Source organism: Salmo salar, chromosome ssa22 (genome assembly GCF_905237065.1).
Source record: "Salmo salar chromosome ssa22, Ssal_v3.1, whole genome shotgun sequence".
NCBI classification, from domain to species: domain Eukaryota; kingdom Metazoa; phylum Chordata; class Actinopteri; order Salmoniformes; family Salmonidae; genus Salmo; species Salmo salar.
This window is the reverse complement of record NC_059463.1, coordinates 11,086,862-11,092,865: the sequence shown is the minus strand read 5'-3', so window position 1 is coordinate 11,092,865 and position 6,004 is coordinate 11,086,862.

Sequence of the window (6,004 nt, the reverse complement as noted above, 5' to 3'; positions counted from 1 at the left end):
TAGGATAACTTTGTTTCACCATTTTTATGAAATTCACTGAGGATGTTACACCCCTTCCTCATCTGAGGAGCTTCCACTGCCCAAGATGCATATTCAACAGCAATATATTTTAAAAGAGTCTATTAGTATGAGCACCTTGTCATCTTATAGCACAAACAAATGTTGTGCTATAGCTTACAGTGTGGAACTTGCTGTATTGCATTGTCTATCTATCTATAACACCATTCAGATCTTCCAGAGAATTACACTTTTGTTCTAGACATCTCTTTATTGAGCCTTCGGTTCAGAGTCCAAGTCATACAGCATACCCTATTCAAGGAAATGATAAATTCTCAATCGATATGCACATAGAAATATAAAAATAAAAAATACAAGTGTGGCATTGAAAATATTCATTTAATCAGTGCCACTGCAGCTTGTTTCATTGGGGAATCTACAGGGATGAACAACCTGGGTGAATCAAAGAAGCTGCCCTTGAGAAGATCAAACCTTTGCAATAGAAAAATATTAGGACATCTCAGTATAATCCTTTCAATGTCCATCTGGAAACAAAGTTCGTATTATAAGGAGGATGGGATCCACCCAAATGATTTGGGTTCCTTTTGGGCTTGTGCAGCAGTAGGGTTGTGTTGAGACAATTTTATTTGTATATATTTTATTTAACCTTTACTTAACTAGGCAAGTTACTTACAAGCACTTAACCAACAATGCAGTGAAGAAAATAAGTAAAAAAAGCGATAAGAAAAACAAATAATTAAAGAGCAGCAGTAAATAACAATAGCGGCGCTATATACAGGAGGTTCCGGTTCAGAGTCAATCTGTCAATGTGCGGGGGCACCATTGTCGAGGTAATTATGTACATTGGCATTTGATTAGCTGTTCAGCCTCTTGGATCTAGACTTGGCGCTGAGGTCCCGCTTGCCGTGCGGAATCTGAAGGAACAGTCAATGACTATGGAGGTTGGAGTCTTTGACTTTTAAGGACTTCCTCTGACACCGCCTGGTATAGAGGTCCTGGATGGCAGGAAGCTTGGCCCCGGTGATGTACTGGGCCGTACAAACTACCATCTGTAGTGCCTTGCGTTCGGAGGCCGAGCAGTTGCCATACCTGACAGTGATGGAACCTGTCAGGAGGCTCTCGATGGTGCAGATGTGAAACTTTTTGAGGATCTGAGGACCCGTGCCAAATCTTTTCAGTCTCCCGAGGGGGAATAGGTTTTGTGGTGCCCTCTTCACGACTGTCTTGGTGTGCTTGGACCATGTTAGTTTGTTGGTGATGTGGACGCCAAGGAACTTGAAGCTCTCAACCTGCTCCACTACAGCCCCATTGATGAGAAAGGGGCCATGCTCGGTCCTCCTTTTCTTGTAGTCCACAATCATCTCCTTTGTCTTCATCACTTTGAGGGAGAGGTTGTTGTCCTTACACCACACGGTCAGGTCTCTGACCTCCTGCCTATAGGCTATCTCATCGTTGTCAGTGATCAGGCCTACCACTGCTGTGTCATAAGCAAACTTAATGATGGTGTTGGAGTTGTGCCTGGCCGTGCAGTCATGAGTGAACAGGGCGTACAGGAGGGGACTGAGCACGCACCCCTGAGGGGCCCCCATATTGAGGATCAGCGTTACCTACCCTTACCACCTAGGAGCGACCCGTCAGTAAATCTAGGATCCAGTTGCAGAGGGAGGTGTTTAGTCCCAGGGTCCTTAGCTGGGTTGTGTCGCGGCGTTATAATGCTTCAGCAAAATGTACATTATCCCAGGGGTGTCAGAAGACACAATACAAGTAACCTAATTTGCTAGTAACAGATGACATTAATATCTGACACACTTAGATAATACAGTGGTAGCAATACATGGTTATAAGATCTATAGCAAAGACAGAAATGCCAAAGGTGGATGTGTGGCCATTTATATTCAGAACCACATTCCTGTTAAGCTTAGAGAGGTCATAATGTTAAATACTGTTGAAGTATTATGGCTACAGGTTCATCTGCCTCACCTAATGCCCATTGTGGTGGGAAGCTGCTATACAACAGGTTTCGTAGTGATTCCTATATTGTTGACGTAAAGAATATTTGTTGGTCCGTAGTGTGTGATGAAGAGCAACCAGAGGCTGCACTTGACACATTTATGAAATTGCTTATCCCAGTCACTAATAAGCATGCTCCCATTAAGAAAATTACTGTGAAAACTTAAATCCCAGTGGATTGATGAGGAATTGTAAAGTTGTATGGTTGAGAGGGATGAGGCAAAAGGAATGGAAAGGTCTGGCTGCACAACCGATTGGCAAAAGTACTGCAAATTGAGAAATCATGTGACTAAACCGAATTAAAAAAAGAAAAGAAATTACAAAGAATAGTAAAATTCTTTGGACAAAAAAGGCAAACTCAGCTGCATCATTCATTGAATCAGATGGCTCATTCATCACAAAACCAACTGATATTGCCAACTACTTGAATTCATTTTTTAATTGGCAAGATTAGCAAACTGAGGCATGACAGCAACAAATGCTGACACTACACATCCAAGTATATCTGACCAAATTATGAAAGACAGGAATTGTAATTTTGAATTCCGTAAAGCGAGTGTGGATGAGGTGAAAAAAGTATTGTTGCCTATCAACAATGACAAGCCACCGGAGTCTGTCAACTTGGATGGAAAATTACTGAGAATAATAACAGACGATATTGCCACTGCTATTTGCCATATATTCAATTTAAGCCTACTAAGAAAGTGTGCCCTCAGGCTTGGAGGGAAGCAAAAGTAATTCCGCTACCTATGAATAGTAAAGCCCCCTTTACTGGCTCAAATAGCCAACCAACCAACCCTTAAAATTTTAGGAAAGACCAGATACAATGCTATTTTACAGTAAACAAATAGACAACATACTTTCAGCACATTTATAGGGAAGGACATTCAACAAGCACAAGATTTACACAAATGACTGATGATTGTCTGAGAGAAATTGTTGATAAAAATATTGTGGGGGCTGTTTTGTTAGACTTCAGTGCGGCTTTTGACATTATCAATCATAGAATGCTGCTGGAAGAACGTATTTATTATGGCTTTACACCCCTTGCTATATTGTGGATAAAGAACAGAGGGTGTTCTTTAATGGAAGCCTCTCAAACATAATCCAGGTTGAATCAGGAATTCCCCAGGGCAGATGTCTAGGCCTCGTTCTTGTGTCAATCTTTACTAACGAGTAAAGCCAGCGTGTCTATGTATGCGAATGACAACACTATATTGAGGTGACTAAACTGCTTGGAGTAACCTTGGATTGTAAACTGTCATGGTCCAAACATATTGATGCAGTAGTAGCTAAGATGGGGAGAAGTCTGTCCAAAATAAAGCGCTGCTCTACCTTCTTAACAGCACCATCAACAAGGCAAGTCCTACAGGCCCTAGTTTCGTTGCACCTGGACTACTGTTCATGCACCAAACTACTGGCACACAGCTCGGAAGCCCATGCATACCCCACAAGACATGCCACCAGAGGTCTCTTCACAGTCCCCAAGTCGAGAACAGACTATGGGAGGTACACAGTACAACATAGGGCCATGACTACTTGGAACTCTATTCTACATCAAGTAAATCATGCAAGCAGTAAAATTTGATTTAAAAATATATAAAAATACACCTTAGGGAACAGCAGGGACTGTGAAGCAACACAAACACAGGCACACGATAACATACGCACTATACACACACACGGATTTTGTGTGTTATAGATATGTGGTACTAGAGTAGGGGCCTGAGTGCACACACTTAATGCGTTGTGAAATCTTCTGAATGTATTGTAATGTTTTTAAATACAAAATGTGTTGAGTCAGTGGAGCTTTCGTGAGAGGATAAGCAGGAACATTAGTTAATTTACACTAAGGATACAGACAGACATGTTACATAGTGTACATGCATACTTCAATAAAGGGACACACTAATAAATTGACTTAAAATAAAATTGTGATTTGATGTACTGTATAACTTAAACCCCAAGGACTGAAAAATCGCAACATAGCTTTATAGATTTTACACTGACTTATAAGCGTAGTGTAATTTTTCGATTTCAGAAGGGAAAGGGAAACGTTTGATGCGTTTCCCTCTGTACTGCTGCAAAGAGCTATACTTGACATAGCACAAATCTCGCTCTTAGAAGCACAGATATACCAGACAGACGAGTGTCTCAGCAGTTTCTCTTTGAGTTTTTCCACAGCTCTTTAAGAGTCAGGAACCAAATAGTCAGCTCCAAAAAAATAGGACTTGATATTTATAGACTAGTTTGTTATGTAAGAAAAGTTGACTGGTTTGATTCTAGTGTGAATGTTGAACAGCACTTGGTGTTCTGCCTTTCAGAAAAAGTCATACATTTGGCTCAGACAGACAGACACTCAAGCATGAGCCTTTTCACAAAGCAGAACATGATGGACAGGGTGGTTCTCTTGTCCACAGGGAGATGAGAGCACCATGGCAAGCCAGAGGACAGTGATTTATGACCAGCCTATGGTGGGGCAACTCCGGGATCACTCTGCAGCTGTCAGCCTCCTGACAATGCCTACCATGGTGGGTTACCCATGATGGAGTGTCTGTTGATCCAGCGTGGCATAACCAATCATACCTTACCACCTCCACTTCTATCCGACCACACAGGAGCGATGAGGATGCTGCTCTGCCATCAGCTCTGACATAATCAAAACACTTGGCTACGTCACCTTGAACAAAATAATACGGCGGGATAAGAGATGCAATTTAAAGTATGTAAATTACTCAACCATAGCACTTTCCAAAAACAAATGTCGGACAGCAAGTCGAGTGCTTTCAAGTCCAATGGCCTTTTTACTTTATATTACTGGCGGGGTTGTTTTGTTGTTTGTGACTATGCACTCACCCTTGTTTCCCTGCCAAGCCACAGAGCAGGGTTTAGGGAGTTGTGCTGCCTCCCTGCATGTCTGTCTCCAGACTTACAGGCTCCTCACTGTCAATGCCTCTGGTTAGAAACTGCATTAACCACTCCTTGTTGGAGCAACTTAAGAGAAAAGGAGCAGGTTGGATGGCAGACAGTAAAGTTGAGTCCAAAGTAACTTGCTGATGGAAACTGAAATCACAAAACAATGGGTTTTCCCCTGAGTGGGGACTCATTTATTGTATCTGAGTCTGTACATTACAATGGGGTTTGCACCATATGAATTACAAACTAAATGTCTTATTTTTTTAAACAGGGAAATACCTGGAAAATGTCGTCTCTAGTCACAAACTTGATCATACTGAGCAAAAAGAATGCAGCAATATTGTTTCCGATTTTGTTTATTCCACTGGACAGTGTCATTTTTTGCCATTCTCAGTGCTCATGATTCAATTTCTGGTTAAAATGAAAAACCAAAAACCTGAAGACACTCGGCCCTCCGTGGAATGACTTTGATATCGCTGGTTTAAACTAAGAGGAAAAAATCCAATGGCAGAAAACTAAAAACTCAGAGCACCATCAGAGGGATTAAGCAGCCCCTACATTGTTGTGTTCCTGCTGTTCTGCATTGACTGCATGTGGCCCCTGGGGCTCCACCTTGGTCTGGTTCCTGTTGTGATCTCAGAGGAACTCGGAGAACACTAAACCCAGGTAATCCTCCAATTACGGAGCCAAACCCACGTGGGAGTAGAGCCCATATTCTGACACCTGCAGAGCAGGAATGGGGCTTATATGAAATGATAGAAAACACACCAAACATTAGGTAAATCACCTGATTCTACACTAACCCTCTGGACTCAAGACAGGATGGTTTAGTAATCCTAACCTAGACAAAACAGAAGCAAATTAGTCAGGGAGGCGAAGAGTTTTTGTTCCTTCCCTGTAGCACCAGTGCTATGGGTAATACCAATGTTTAACAAAATGAACATCCTCATGCTGTTCTGCCTCAGCTATAAGACATCCTTTTCTCATCACCTTCCACAAATCACCAAGACCAATAAGCGTAGAGATCATTGCGACAATTCCCTGTTCAAACAATGAAGCA